The sequence below is a fragment of the Grampus griseus genome, assembly GCF_964374135.1.
Source record: "Grampus griseus genome assembly, chromosome: 16".
NCBI classification, from domain to species: domain Eukaryota; kingdom Metazoa; phylum Chordata; class Mammalia; order Artiodactyla; family Delphinidae; genus Grampus; species Grampus griseus.
In genome coordinates this window covers 60,192,784-60,207,305 of record NC_139010.1, presented here as the reverse complement: position 1 = coordinate 60,207,305, position 14,522 = coordinate 60,192,784, and the positions used below count along the sequence as shown (strand labels likewise).

General features: G+C 46.0%; 1 pseudogene across 1 annotated transcript; it reads right to left on the bottom strand.

The window, feature by feature from the left end:
• Nucleotides 1-12,746: 12,746 nt before the first annotated feature.
• On the bottom strand, nt 12,747-13,220 carry LOC309834298 (large ribosomal subunit protein eL32-like; annotated as a pseudogene). The gene has a single exon. The product of its transcript is annotated as a large ribosomal subunit protein eL32-like (transcript).
• Between the last annotated feature and the right edge of the window lie 1,302 nt (nt 13,221-14,522).

Here is a 14,522-nt window from a genome sequence, read left to right as displayed (position 1 = left end):
GTAATGGACTGTCACTGCAGGGTCTAAGGCGGTCATGGTTAAGACCTGGTCCCTGCCCTCCTGAAACTCCCCAAACGGGAAAGTCAGACATAGCCACATGTTGAGTAAAAGCACACATCAGGGAGCAGGATTAGAAACCTGCGAAGTGCTTTAGACTTACAGGGAGAGAAATTCGTTTTGACCAAAGTGATCTGGGAACACTTCTTGCTGAAGGTGAAATTGGTTGTGATTGTGGAATGGAGGTGGACCTGTGACAGGTAATTTTGTCAAGGATCGACAGACATTCTAAGTAGAGGGATGGCTTTAGGAAAGGTACTGAAATGGGATGGTCAAGGGAAGGAATGGTGGGTACTTTGCTGGATAGGAGAGAAGGAATCAGCAAAACTGCCCTCCATAGTCTTTCTAGATTGTAGAGAGTTTTGAATGACAAGCTGAGAAGTTTGTTTATTTTATTTTTTTTGGCCGCACTGTGCGGCTTGTGGGATCTTAGTTCCCTGACCAGGGATCAAACCCAGGCCCTCTGCAGTGCAAGCTTGGAGTCGTAACCACTAGACGGCCAGGGAATTCCCAAGCTGATAAGTTTAGACTTAATTTTATAGGGAGTGGGAAGCCACCAACTGTTTTTGAACAGAGAAGTGACCTAGTTAGATACTTCTTTTAAAGTGAGATTGGTTTAGTGTGGTGTATAGAACTAGAGAAGGGGGACCAAGTATGGGGCCGAGAAGCCCATGCTACTAGCAACTTAAAAAACCAAAACAAAAAGATCCTATCTTATCATAAAATAAATTGTATAAGATTAAAGAATTAAATGTAAGCAAATAAAATTGGATGAAAATAAGATGAAATACTATTCATCACCTTTCTAGAAGTATGTGTGGATAGGATAAACTTGTAAGATTTTAAATACCATAGAAGAAATCAGAAAGGAAAAGAGTGAATAATAAAAAAAGAAAAAAACCCAAAAAGAGTGATCAATTTTGCTACATATAGACTGAGTTTATAACTTTGGTATATGTGTGTGTAAATAAAAAAATAGATCCTGACTCTCTACCCCTTATACCGGCCACAAAAAAAAAAAAAAAAGCAGGTGTGCTGGGAAATATATTTGTAACAAATATGATGAGTTACAATCTTTCTGTACAATTAATTAATGCAAAATAAGTTTAATAAAGAGGCTCCTCACTAGATAAAAGGGTAAAGGACAATTTCAGAGGAGGAAGCACTAAGACTAAAACACATAGAAATATAGTAATCGAATGTATATTTAAATAATATGGCTCTTGGGCTTCCCTGGTGGCACAATGGTTAAGAATCCGCCAGCCAATGCAGGGGACACGGGTTCAAGCCCAGGTCCGGGAAGATACCACAAGCCGTGGAGCAACTAAGCCCATGTGCCACAACTACTGAGCCTGCGCTCTAGAACCCACGAGCCACAACTACTGAAGCCTGTGCATCTAGAGCCTGTGCTCCGTAACAAGAGCAGCCACCGCAATGAAAAGCCCAAGCACCGCAACAAAGAGTAGCCCCTGCTCACTGCAACTAGAGAAAGCCCGCACAGCAACGAAGACCCAATGCAGCCAAAAATAAAATAAATTTAAAAAAAATTAAAAAATAATAATATGGCTCTTTTTTGTCTATTAAACAAAGATTTCTTTTAGTAAATTAAAAAAATATGTAACAGCTTTATTGAGATATAATTTACACACCATACAATTCACCCATTTGAAGTGTACAGTTCAGTGGCTTTTAGTATATTTCTTAAGTGTTGTGCAAACATCTCCAAAACCTATTTTAAAACATTTTCATCACTTAGAAAAGAAAACCCATACCCAGCAGCAGTCATGCAACATTTTCCCCCACTATCCCAGCCCCAGGCAACTACTAACCTACTTTGTCTTTTTTTTTTTTAATGTTTATTTATTTATTTATTTGGTTGCGCCGGGTCTTAGTTGAGGCTTGCAGGCTTCTTAGTTGTGGCATGCGAACTCTTACTTGTGGCATGCATGTGGGATCTATTTCCCTGACCGGGGATCAAACCCCGGCTCACTGCATTGGGAGTGTGGAGTTTTAACCACTGCACCACTACTTTATATCTTTATTAATTTGCCTATTTTAGACATGTCATATAAATGGATTCATACAGTATATGGTCTTTTGTGCCTAGCTTCTATCACTTAGCAGCATATTTTCAAGTTTCATCCATGTCGCCCCATGTACCAGTATTTCATTTCTTTTTATTGCCAAGTATAATTTTCCATTGTATGAATATACTACATCTTATTTAGCCATTCATCAGTTGAGGGACATTTGGATTGTTTCTACTTTCTGTCTGCTATGAATAAGGGTGCTATGAACATTTGGGTACACATATTTGATTAGATACATATTTTGATTTCTCTTGGGTATATACCTTAATTGTACAAAAAGATTGTAACTCATCATATTTACGCAAATGTATTTCCCAGCACACCTGCATTTTTTTTTTGGCGGGTGTAGGGGGTAGGGAGTCAGGATCTACCTTTTTATTTACACAGACATGTACCAAAGTTATAAATTTAGTCTATATGTGGTTAACTTCATCACTCTTCATTTTTTTTCTTTTTTTATTGTTCACTCTTTTCCTTTCTGATTTCTTCTATGGTATTTAAAATCTTACAAGTGGAATTGCTGGGTCATATGGTAACTCTATGTTTAACCTTTTGAGCAACTGCCAGACTGTTTTCCAAAGTGACTGCACCACTTTACAGTCCCATGAGCAATATATAAAGGTTCTAATTTCTCTATATCCTCCCCAACATTTGTTATCATCTGTTTTTTTTTTTATCATAGCCATCTTAGAGTGTGCAAAGTAGTATCTCATCATGGTTTTGATCTACATTTCTCTGATGACTAATGACATTGAGCATCTTTTTTCTTTTAATTAATTAATTAATTTTATTTTTGGCTGCATTGGGTCTTCATTGCTGTGCGAGGGCTTTCTCTAGTTGCGGCGATCAGGAGCTACTCTTTGTTGTGGTGTGCAGGCCTCTCATTGCGGTGGTTTCTCTTGTTGTGGAGCATGGGCTCTAGGCGCGCGGGCTCAGTAGTTGTGGCTCGCAGGCTCTAGAGCGCAGGCTCAGTAGTTGTGGCACACGGACTTAGCTGCTCCAGGGCATGTGGGATCTTCCTGGACCAGAGTTTGAACCCATGTCCCCTGCATTGGCAGGTGGATTCTTAACCACTGCGCCACCAGGGAAGTCCCCACTGAGCATCTTTTATTAGCCATTCGTATACCTTCTTTGGAAAAATGTCTCTGCAGATCCTTTGCCCATTTTTTAATTGTCTTTTTATTGTTTTGTTTTTTTTGAGGTATAGTTAATGTACAATGTTGTGTTTCAAGTGTACAGCAAAGTGATTCAATTATATATATTTTCTTTTTCATATTTTTTATTGTGTTTTAAGAGTTATTTATACATTGTAGATGCAAGTCTTTTATCAGATGTATGGTTTGCAAATGTTTTCTCCCATTCTGTGGGTTGTCTTTTTGCTTTTATGAGAGTGTCTTTTTTTTTTTTTTTTTTTTTTGCGGTACGCAGGCCTCTCACTATTGTGGCCTCTCCCATTGAGGAGCACAGGCTCCGGACGCGCAGGCTCAGCGGCCATGGCTCACGGGCCCAGCCGCTCTGCGGCATGGGGGATCTTCCCAGACCGGGGCACGAACCCGTGTACCCTGCATCAGCAGGCAGACTCTCAACCACTGCGCCACCAGGGAAGCCCGAGAGTGTCTTTTTTTTTTTTTTTTTTGCCAATTTTAAATACAGAGAGTGTCTTTTGAAGCACAAAAGTTTTAAACTTTGATGAAGTCCAAATTATCTATTTTTTCTTTTGTTACTTATGCTTTTGGTGCGCTTGGTAAACTATGCTTTGAAGTGTAACATACAGAAAAGTACACATATCATAGAAATACAACTTGACGAATTTTCTCCAACTGAACACACAAACTGAACCAGCACTGAGATCAAGAAGTAGAACATTACCAGCACCCTGAAGTCTTCTCATGACCCTTCCCAATCATTTTTCCCCTGCAAGGGTAAGCACTGTCCTAATTTTTAACACCATGGTTGATTTTGCCTGGTTTTTGAAGTATGTAAATAAAATCATACTAAAGCGGCAAAGATTTTCAATGATCCTACTCAATGCTGAAAAGGATGTGAAGAGACTAGAATCTCATACACTTTAAGTAAACTAATCTCTCAGAAAAGCAACTTGTATTAAGGTGCACAACATTTGACCCACTAATTTCATTTCTGGGAATCACAGCATTACTTATAATACAGAAAATTTGGAAACTCCTGAAAGTGATGGATAGGAGAATGGCTTGGTTGACTATGGGACATTCTAAGAATGGAATGCTATACAGCCATCAAAATGATATTTACCAGGCTTCCCTGGTGGTGCAGTGGTTGAGAGTCCGCCTGCCAATTCAGGGGACGTGGGTTCGTGCCCCGGTCCGGGAAGATCCCACATGCCGCGGAGCGGCTGGGCCCATGAGCCATGGCCGCTGGGCCTGCGCGTCCGGAGCCTGTGCTCCGCAACGGGAGAGGCCACAACAGTGAGAGGCCCGCGTACCGCGAGAAAAAAAGAAAAAAAAAAAAAGATATTTACCAAGAGGTTAAAAGAATGTGAAAAATACACTTACGATCAATGTTAACTGAAAAAGTAGGATGATAAATTATCATACAAAATGTCTGCAATTATGTAAAAGGTCTTTGCCTGGGGAAAAAGTATCAGTACATGGGAAGAAAGTACAATGGTGGGAATAAGATGATTGGATTCTGGGTGGATTTTTCTTCTCTTTGCCATTTTTCAAACTTCCTTTAATGTACTCACACTACCTTTATAACAACCAATACTAACCATAAGAGAGACAAAATCCTGGTGGGAAGTAATAAAGACCTGAATTAGGGTGTTTGTGGTGGGCCTGGGGAGAGAAGCAGGAGTATAGATACCATTTGGCAGTTTATTGAATATGGGGAGTGAGTAGGTGGGAAGGATGGAAGGCAATGTTAAGGTTTGGAGGAACTGGGAGGACACTGGTGCCATGAACTAAAATAGGGACTCCTGAAGTAATCACCGCACAGTGGTCCAGAGCACGGGCTCTTGCTAGAGACACACCTTTTTTGAATCCTGGCCCAACCACTTATAGATGGATAACACTGAACAAGTTATTTAACCTCCTTGAACTTGTTTCCTCATCTCTACAATGGGGATAATAATAGCACCTGTCTTAGAGGATTGTTAGGAGGATGAAATGATATAGAGAGTTTAGAGAATGCCTGGCACAGAGTAAGCTTTCAGTAAAGATTAACTATTGTGATATGCCAAGAGGCCCTGGGAGGTGGGTGGGGGGGTGGGGGTGGGGTGGGTTGGGGTGGGGGGGTAGGGGGTAGGGGGGCAGGGCTAAGACGTCTCACTCCCCAGCCACCTGTTAGACTAGAAACAGTCCTTCCATCTCCCCTTTCCCAGCTTGCTCACTGCCAGGAGGTCACCCCAGGAGATGCTTCAAAGCCCACCAGGGTGGGAGTGGCCGGGACTGTGAAGTAGGATGTGTGGGAGGACTGGTTTGGAGGAACGGGAGGGTTAAGAGCTAGGAAACTGCAAATTAAGTAGGCCAGTCTAGCAGCAAAGCAGAGAGGCTCTGGAGTACCCCACTGGAGCCTTCCTGTCCCATATCAGTATATCATGATGCTTTCTGGATAGTATAAGGAGGGGCATGGCTAATTGGGTCTCTTCTGTCTCACCACTCTGCCTCTACTCCCACTTAGACCTAGACTTGTGAGAGCAAGGTCTCTTGGTCTCTAAAAAACAAGGACAGCCAGTGGGACATCTTCAAGAAGATAAGGCGAGCTCCATGTGTAAGTTTGTCCTCCAGAGGCCACCCTGCCACCACCCCTCCCTGCCCTGCACACACGGGCGGGAGGTAAAACGTGTGAGTAGCTACCTGGATGTCTGGCAGAAGCCTAAGACCACATTCCCTCCAGGCCCCCTCCCAGGTCTTGAAATATGAGGCTGGCTACATAACTGTACCTGCTGCTTGCCTTCATCTTCAGTCTGGTGCTCTTTCTGTCTGGCTTCAGCCCGTAAGGCTGCCTGTGTGAGTTCTGCAGGGGCTATTCATTTTATCACTCCAGTTCCCAGCACCACCTATCTGCCTGCTTCCCGCTGGGTGTGACCACGCTCCTCTAGTTTGTTGCCCTTCCCCTACCCAGTGCGCATGCCTCATGTCTGAAAGCTAGTCACTCAGGCCAGGAGCCACCTCTGGTCTCCTCAGGAAGATCCTATCCTAACCTGTAACCCCTCCCCACCTTATGCAACTTACTCCCCACTCTGACTTTCTGGGCCCCATCCCTCCAAGAACCATCCCCTTTCATTACCCAGAACTCCCCAAACCCAACCTCTGCCTCTGACCCCGCTTCCATTTTTCTCTCTCCTCCCTGACCCCTCACCTCCATCCATCTTCTCCTAATTTCTACACCCCCACCTGTCCTCTACTGACTCTCAACCTTTCTGCACATTCTGACCTGGCCTTGAGTTCTTTCCCACTCTCCCCCCTGCCTTTTCTCCCCAGGGGCTGGAACATCTGCAGCTTCATAAGTAATAAGCAGCTGTATGAGGCCATTTCCTACAGCAGCTACTCCGTTGGAAATAACATGTACAACCTTCACTCTTTCCTTAAGTCCATCCTTCAGGCACAGAGGGGACTTAACCCTCCCTCCACCCCTGGGAATTTCTCTCTGAGTCCCAGACTCAGATCCTACCCCCACTCCAGAATCCCAGCCTCCCAGAGAGCCTGAGCCACACCCATGGGAGTGTCAGATTCCAGGCCTCACAGTCACAGATGTGAGACATCAGTCTACCCAATCTCATTTCTCTGTCCCTTCTCCCTAGGATTTCTGGGCAGGAAACCCCCTTCCCCTCAAATTTTAACTTACTCCTAGTGTCCTGACCCTGCTCCCTCTACCTCCCAGGACATGGATGTAAACACTATCTATGGATAGGAGACCATCAGAAAAATCCAGTCCAACCTGCTGGGTGAGGTGGAAGCAGCCTGCAGTGGGACTAGGAGGGACTGGGAACTCTGGTGGCTCATTATCATCCTGTCTCCCCCAGATTTCAGGCCCTTGCTGGGGATCAACATGTGGATCACCCTCCGTGGGTATCTCCGTTATGTTTTTTTCAACACCACCAAGCAATTCTCCAGTACCAGCTGGGTGTCCTACAGTTCAACTCAATTCTGACACTATCTACCTGGAGAATAGCATCAGATCCTATGGGTTAAGGGCTTGGTCCCACAAGACTGCCCCCTACTTCAGATGCCAATCGTAAGTGCAGGTTGTTACCTGTGCTTCTGACCGACTGGCTAATTAATTGGACATTCCCATGCCACCCCTCCCTGGTTTGATTAATTTGCTAGAGCAGCTCAGGGAACTTAGGAAACCAGTTTACTTACTAGATTACCAGTTTATTACAAAGGATATTAAAGGATCTGAATGAACAGCCAGGTGAAGAGATACATAGGTAGAGGTCCGGGAGGGTCCTGAACACAGGAGCTTCTCTCCCTGGGGAGTTTGGAGTACACCACCTTCTGCCCGGTGGATTCATTCTGGTTCACCAACCTGGAAGCTCTCTGAATCCAGTCCTTTGGGGTTTTTATGGAGACCTCATTACATAGACATGATTGATTAAATCATTGACTATTGGTGATGGATTCAACCTTCAGTCCCTCTCCCTTCCCTGGAGGTCAGGTGGTGAACTGAAAGTTCCAACCCTCTGATCACTAGGTTGGTTCCCCTGGCAACCAGCCCCAACCTTAGGTACTTTCCAAAAGTCACTTCATTAACATAAACTCTGGTGTAGTTGAACGGGTTTATTTGTTATGAATATCAAGACATGTTTCTCAAGACACATTTATCAATTATGAAGCTCCAAGAGTTTTAGGAGCTCTGTGCCAGAAATGGAGACGAAGACCAATTACATATTTCTTATTCTATATCACAGCATCAAAAGCCCATGCTGGAATCCTTTTCTGAGCAGCTTGAGAGTGAGAGGGATGGGTTGGGGGGGCGCTGTGGGCGGGCAGCCCAGCCCAGGCTCAGGTAGAAGCAGGCCCACAGTGACAGCAGTCAAGACCTCCTAGCTGGATGAACAAATGCTTGGGAGCAAGGCCCAACTATTAGGTTTGAATCTTGCTTCCACCTCTACGGAGCCGCACCATAGACACGTTTAACTTAGGACCAATACAGCCGTCTGCACTCAGCAAAGAGCAACTCCATTTTAAACAACTGGCAGGGTGAGAAGGGAGATGGCATCTCAGTTACACTAAGTGTGAGTTCAATGATTCAAGCATTTTTCATGCAACATGGACCCTAAAAGCAAGCCAGCTGCCAAATCTGGTGCTCAACCACTGAAACAACAATTGGTTCCCAACTGGCTGAGCTGGACTTATTGAGAGGTCAGCTCTACCTTATTTTATGGATGATTTAAGGAGTTATCATGTTTTGACTATATGATTCAATTTTTGACCTATGTGTTTACTTTAAAATCTAATCTCTTTGTATGATATAATTCTGTTGTACTTACTTTGTGACCCTTTCTCCGTCATTTATCCTCTGATCCTCAGTTTCCTTAAGATCAGAGAAACTGATCTTAAGAGATTCCTAAGGTTCCTAACTATTAGTGCCCTCCAAATGACATGTATAGAATATACAAATAAGTTCTTCCACAGTCATTCTCTCTTTTAATCCTCAAAACTGTTCTATCATGTAGATACTATTCCTTTTCCTCTTTTATGGCTGAAGAAATTGAGGTTCAAAGAGGTTAAGAAAGTTATTCAAGGTTACACAGACAATAGGTGGTAAAGGCAGGATTAAATCCTTGTGAGTTCTTATCCAGTGTGTCTCCAGGTACCCTTCTAACACTTGGGAGGAATGCCCCAGATCGATGGGCAGGCAGGCCCTCTTGAAGGGTTGGGGCTAATTAAAATAGAAGGATGTTTTATTTAATTAATTAGTTAATTAATTAATTAATTAATTTTTGCTGTACGCGGGCCTCTCACTGTTGTGGCCTCTCCCATTGCGGAGCACAGGCTCCGGACCCGCAGGCTCAGCAGCCATGGCTCACGGGCCCAGCCGCTCCGCGGCATGTGGGATCTTCCCGGACTGGGGCACGAACCCGTGTCCCTTGCATCGGCAGGCGGACTCTCAACCACTGCGCCACCAGGGAAGCCCCGGATGTTTTATTTTTACATGTACCTCCTTTGCCTTATAAGTTTCAGTGCTCTTGGTCCTTTGTTATGCCTAAGTACTAAGTTAAACTCCCACTGCTAGGGTAGTCCACTCATGCCTGGGGGTCCTATCCTTGAGCTGAGAGGGGTTCCCCAGGTCCACACGGGAAGGGGAAAGGTGCTGGCCTAAAGCCTCTAGGCCTGTCTCCTTTCTAGTCCCACCTCTCTCACCTGCTGGCCAAGGATCCAGTTTGCCTGTTTGCAGCTTAGTTTTCTCTGTAATATGGGCATCATAACTGCTGCTCTGTGGGCTTCAGAGGGTAGGAGGATCAGATGAAGTAGATGACAGGGAGTTACTTTTTTTTCTTTAATTTTTGGCTGCACGTGGGCTTTCTCTAGTTGAGGCGAGCAAGGGCTACTCTTCGTTGTGGTGCGTGGGCCTCTCACTGAAGTGGCTTCTCTTGTTGCGAAGAACTGGCTCTAGGCACACGGGCTTCAGTAGTCGCGGCGTATGGGCTCAGTAGTTCTGGCTCTCAGGCTCTAGAGCACAGGCTCAGTAGTTGTGGCACAAGGGCTTAGTTGCTCCGCGGCATGTGGGATCTTCCTGGACCAGGGATCGAACCCATGTCCCCTGCATTGGCAGGCGTATTCTTAACCACTGCGCCACCAGGGAAGTCCAGGGAGGTACTCTGAGGTGTGAAATGCTCTTCCAGTGTGTGTGTGTGTGTGTGTGTGTGTTGGGGAGGGGTGGGTGGAAGTTATCCAAGGCGTGGCCTGGCAGAGCAGTTTCTTCCCAGGCTAAGGTCAAAGCCAGGTCCTTTTCCCACTATCAACACCAGAGCCTGGGTCCTGTTTGTTGCTCTTGGCTCCTCTCCTAGCAACCAAAGCAGCGTTGAAGAAGGTATTGCCAAGCAATGGGGACCTTGCCTCTCAGCTCTCTAGGAAGAGGGGTCAGAGCTCCAGACCCTGGCAGCAGCCTTATAGCACCCTGGGCAAGTGCAGGGAGCTCTACCAGCAAGTGCAAGTTCATGGCCTAAGGCCCAACCTCAGCCTTAGCTTGGTGAGGGGCCCTCCCGAGACCTTTAGCTCTTTACTGCTACCCTGAGTTTGACCCAGAAAAGATAGCCTCCACCCAAGATATATACCCCGTCCTTAGGGAGACCTGATGAGGGAGACCCCACCTCATTCTTGGGGTGTATATTAGCTTTCTAGGGCTGCAGTAACAAATTATCACAAACTTTGTGGCTTTAAACAACAGAAATTTATTCTCTCACAGTTCTGGAGGTCAGAAGTTCAAAACTAAGGTGCCCACAAGGTTGGTTTGTTCTGGAGGCTCTGAGGAGAATCCATCCCATGCCTCTTTCCTAGCTTCTGGGAGCTAGCAGCAATCCTTGGCATTCCTTGGCTTGTAGACCCATCACTCCAATCTCTGCTCTGTCTTCACATGACCTTCTCCTTCTGTGTCTCTGTGTTGTCTCCTTTTCTGTCTTATAAGGATACTCATTCTTGGATTTAGGACCCACCCTAGTCCAGGATGACCTCTTTTTGAGATCCTTACCTTGATTAACTCTGCAAGGACGCTGATTCAAAATCAGGTCATATTTTGTGGTTCTGGGTGGACATATCACTTGGGGGCCATGATTCAGCCCACTACATGTGCCTCCAATTGGATGGAGGAAACCTAAGCCCACTCTTGGGGAGTCATTGACTCTGAGAGAAGAAATCTGTCCCTACTTAAAGAAGCCCTCTTTTTTTTTTGGCCACGCCCTGTGCAGCTTGTGGGATCATATTTCCCTGACCAGGGATAGAACCTGCGCCCTCAGCAGTGAAAGCACAGAGTCCTAACCACTGGACCGCCAGTGAATTCCCAAAGAAGCCCCTTTATGATGGAGAATTTGATTCCCAGCCTAGTCCCCAAGAGCCTTTAAATTGAGACAGGCACACAAATGTTGGTGGCGGGGAAGGGTCAGCATTGGCAGAATCCAGACCACTGTTCTCTATAGAACAATGGGAGAGTGTTGTGTCTGTCGTGTGAGGATTTGGAAGGGTACCAAGGGGGAGTTTCCGCCTCCATGAGGCCAGTGAGGCAAGCCAGACACATGGCCTTAGTCTTTGCCCTCCCCCTTTTTCTTTCTCCAGCTCCCAGATGTTAATGAGCTGATCTCAGTGTTAAATACATTTTTGAAAATGAACCCCTATATGATCATCAACAAAGTAGGACTGTTCCCGAGGGTGGTCTTAATATGCTGGGGAAGCCATCAGGGTTAAGCCCCCATAAGGGTCTTTTTGCCAAACCAAGCTAGCTCCCCGATCCCTGTTTCTTCCTTACTTGCCAGGACCTACCCATTCAGCTGGGTTCTTTTCTTTCCCACTCTGGGGATTCTCTTCCTGAACTGGGAGCCGTAGAAGCCTTGCAGCTGGTACTACCTCATGCCTCCTTTCTTTTTTCTACAAACTGCAAGAGCCTCAGGCTGCTTCCTATCCATTCAATCTCTGGGGGTCCTCACGCCTCTAGACTGGATGCTGAGTGAGGCACCAGTTCTCCTCACACCTCTTTGCCCCGCCCCCCCCCCGTTAAGATCTCCCTAAAGACAATTGCATGGTACCTTTTCCTTTCAAAGCTTTTACAGTTGGTCACTATGTGGAAGGAGGCCCGAAGTCTGAGGAAGGTTTGCAAATTTCAGAAACCTGGGAAACTTCTGCCAACCCTGGTCCATGGAATGAAAGGGCAGCCAGTCTCTCCACTTAGATCTGGCCTGAAGACACGAACCAGGACAACCATTCATGTTCCCCTTTACCTCTCTGTATGGCTACATTTGAGCACCTCCCAGTTGGCTTTTCTCACCTCTGTATTTCCTCAGCCTCATGCAGGAATAGCCCCTTTATGGAATGATTTTTTAGGAGAGTCACCAAAGAAGTCCCAGTAGGGCCAACTCCTAATCCCCCCTTTCCTAGAATTAGTTGCATGGATTTGGGGTTAGAGAAAGTTGGAACACCAGTAGGGGACCCACAGTCTCTCCATGGTATTCCAGAAAGAGTGGATAAGAGGGTGCAGACATTGTGGCACATATGGGATGGGTACCCCCCAGCTCCAGATCCTTCTTTTGTACTACCACTCCATTTCCACCACCCCACCCAGATGTGAATACCCAAGTGGAGGATATTGGGATATCAACAGAGTTTATAATACAGAAGATTTGTTGAATTCAACCTGTTAAGAATTTCAGTGTATTGATGGACTCAGTGGGTTTGTCCACTGAGTGGTCAATACACATAAGCCAGTGAGTTTGTCCACTGAGTGGTCAATACACATAAGCTGAGAATCCATTACTTTGAGAGATGGATGTGAGAGATGTGAGGAAAAAGAGATGACCAGAGCTTGACAGGATTGTGATGGGGAATTGAAGCTGGGCACAGTGATGGGAGAGGCAGGGCAGAGTTGACGGACTGACAACTGCTCCCTCTTTTTTTTTTTTGCTGAGTTTTATGGTCTTACTAACACAAACAAAATGTGTGCATGAGCTGTCTGTTCATTTTCTTCGCTGCACAGCCTGGCATTGGGATTGGTGACTCTGATGGCCAGCTGGGCTGCTCTCTCCACAATGGCTTTGTGGTTCTTGGAGGAGACGTTGTGAGCAATCTCATCATAGTAAGATTTGTTGCACGTCAGCAGCACTTCAAGCTCCTTGACCTTGTGGACCAGGAAGTTCCCAAAGCCGCTGGGCAGCATGTGCTTTGTTTTCTTGTTGCCCCCATAACCTATGTTGGGCATCAAGATCTGGCCCTTGAATCTCCTGTGCACTCTACTGTCAATGCCTCTGGGTTTCCTCCAGTTCTGCTTAATTTTGACGTATCAGTCTGACTGGTGCCAGATGAACTTCTTGGTCCTCTTTCTGATAATCTTGGGCTTTGTGAGGGGTCTGAGGGTGGCCATGACGCCTAGTAGGAGATGGCTGCCACCTCCACAGGCAGTGCTGAGAAGAGCTCCCTCTTGTTTTCTTGATGGCTCCTCAGCCGTTCCCACATACATGACCCCTTGGAACTCTGCTTCCAAAAAACTATTCATAGGGGAAGAAATGGGTTAACCACAGATTCTCCTCCTGGCTTTCCCTCATGCCAAGCAAATGAGCCCTCTTTGAGTTAAGGGTCTGACTGATATAATTAAGGGGATGATGGACAAGGCTAACAAAACTGACAGAGAATCAAGAGCCTACTCCCAGGTCCAGTTAAGTTTGTCATTAAAACAAAAAACACACCTCTTCAGGGTCTCAGTAGCGAGATCTGGGACCAGCTGGGAAGGTGCTGCTGTCTACAAGGAGAAACTATATCTTTTATTGGAGAAACTACAAAGGTTTAGGAAATCCAACCAGAGTTCCCCACTCTGTTTTTCTGACTCTTCTTCTCTGGTTTGATCCCTCTTGGCCATCCACTTCCAAACTTTCTACTCTGGAGCCATTCCATTCCTCTCTTTTGAAGCAGCCATTCCCTTATACCCCATAAAGCCCACCTTATGTTTTCTTCCCCAACATTTACAGGGGAGACCTACTTGCTGGGGAACTCACTAGGGCCTGACCAGTTGGTGGAGGGAGGAAGTGGGTCACTGATGTGTCCATCCTCCCTCTCCTAGGCTTCCCATGAATCACCTCTTGCCCATACTGACCCTCCACTATCCCCAAAGGGCTATGAGAACAATGAACCAATCTAGTCAGTGATGAGCAGTCACTTGGTTTCCCCTCTGGATAACTCTCCAGTGATATCCACGTAAGTGTCCCCCCTGCCTTGGCCCAGGACACTGACCTGGCTATGCTTGGGTTCCCTCTGCCTCTATGCCTCCAATCAGCCTTCCCTTTCCTTCCCCCACTGTAGCCTTCCCACATCCAGCATCACGGCTCTGTGGGAAGGGCTCTATGCTGGGGAGGCTCTGCCCCCCAGTTCTGGGGCTCTAGGCTCCTCCTAGAGCCTCTGTGGGGTGGTTAAGGGTGGGACAATGCCCACTTCTCCCTGGTACAAAACAAAAATAATAGAGACTTTGATAAGACTGCATGTCATCTTGGAATCTGAGTGGCTGCCAAAGCCTGAGGACTTGACACCTATGAAAGACCTGGACAGTCTGCCCCTCCAGAACCTTTAGCTCAGCGAGGCCCAAATGAGGTGGACTGACCTCATTCTTGGTGCAGGCCACCCCCCCTCCCCCTTCCTCAGCTCTTCACAGTTCCTTCCTTTTTCCTTCCTTTCTCAGATAATGGAAAGCTCTAGGAGA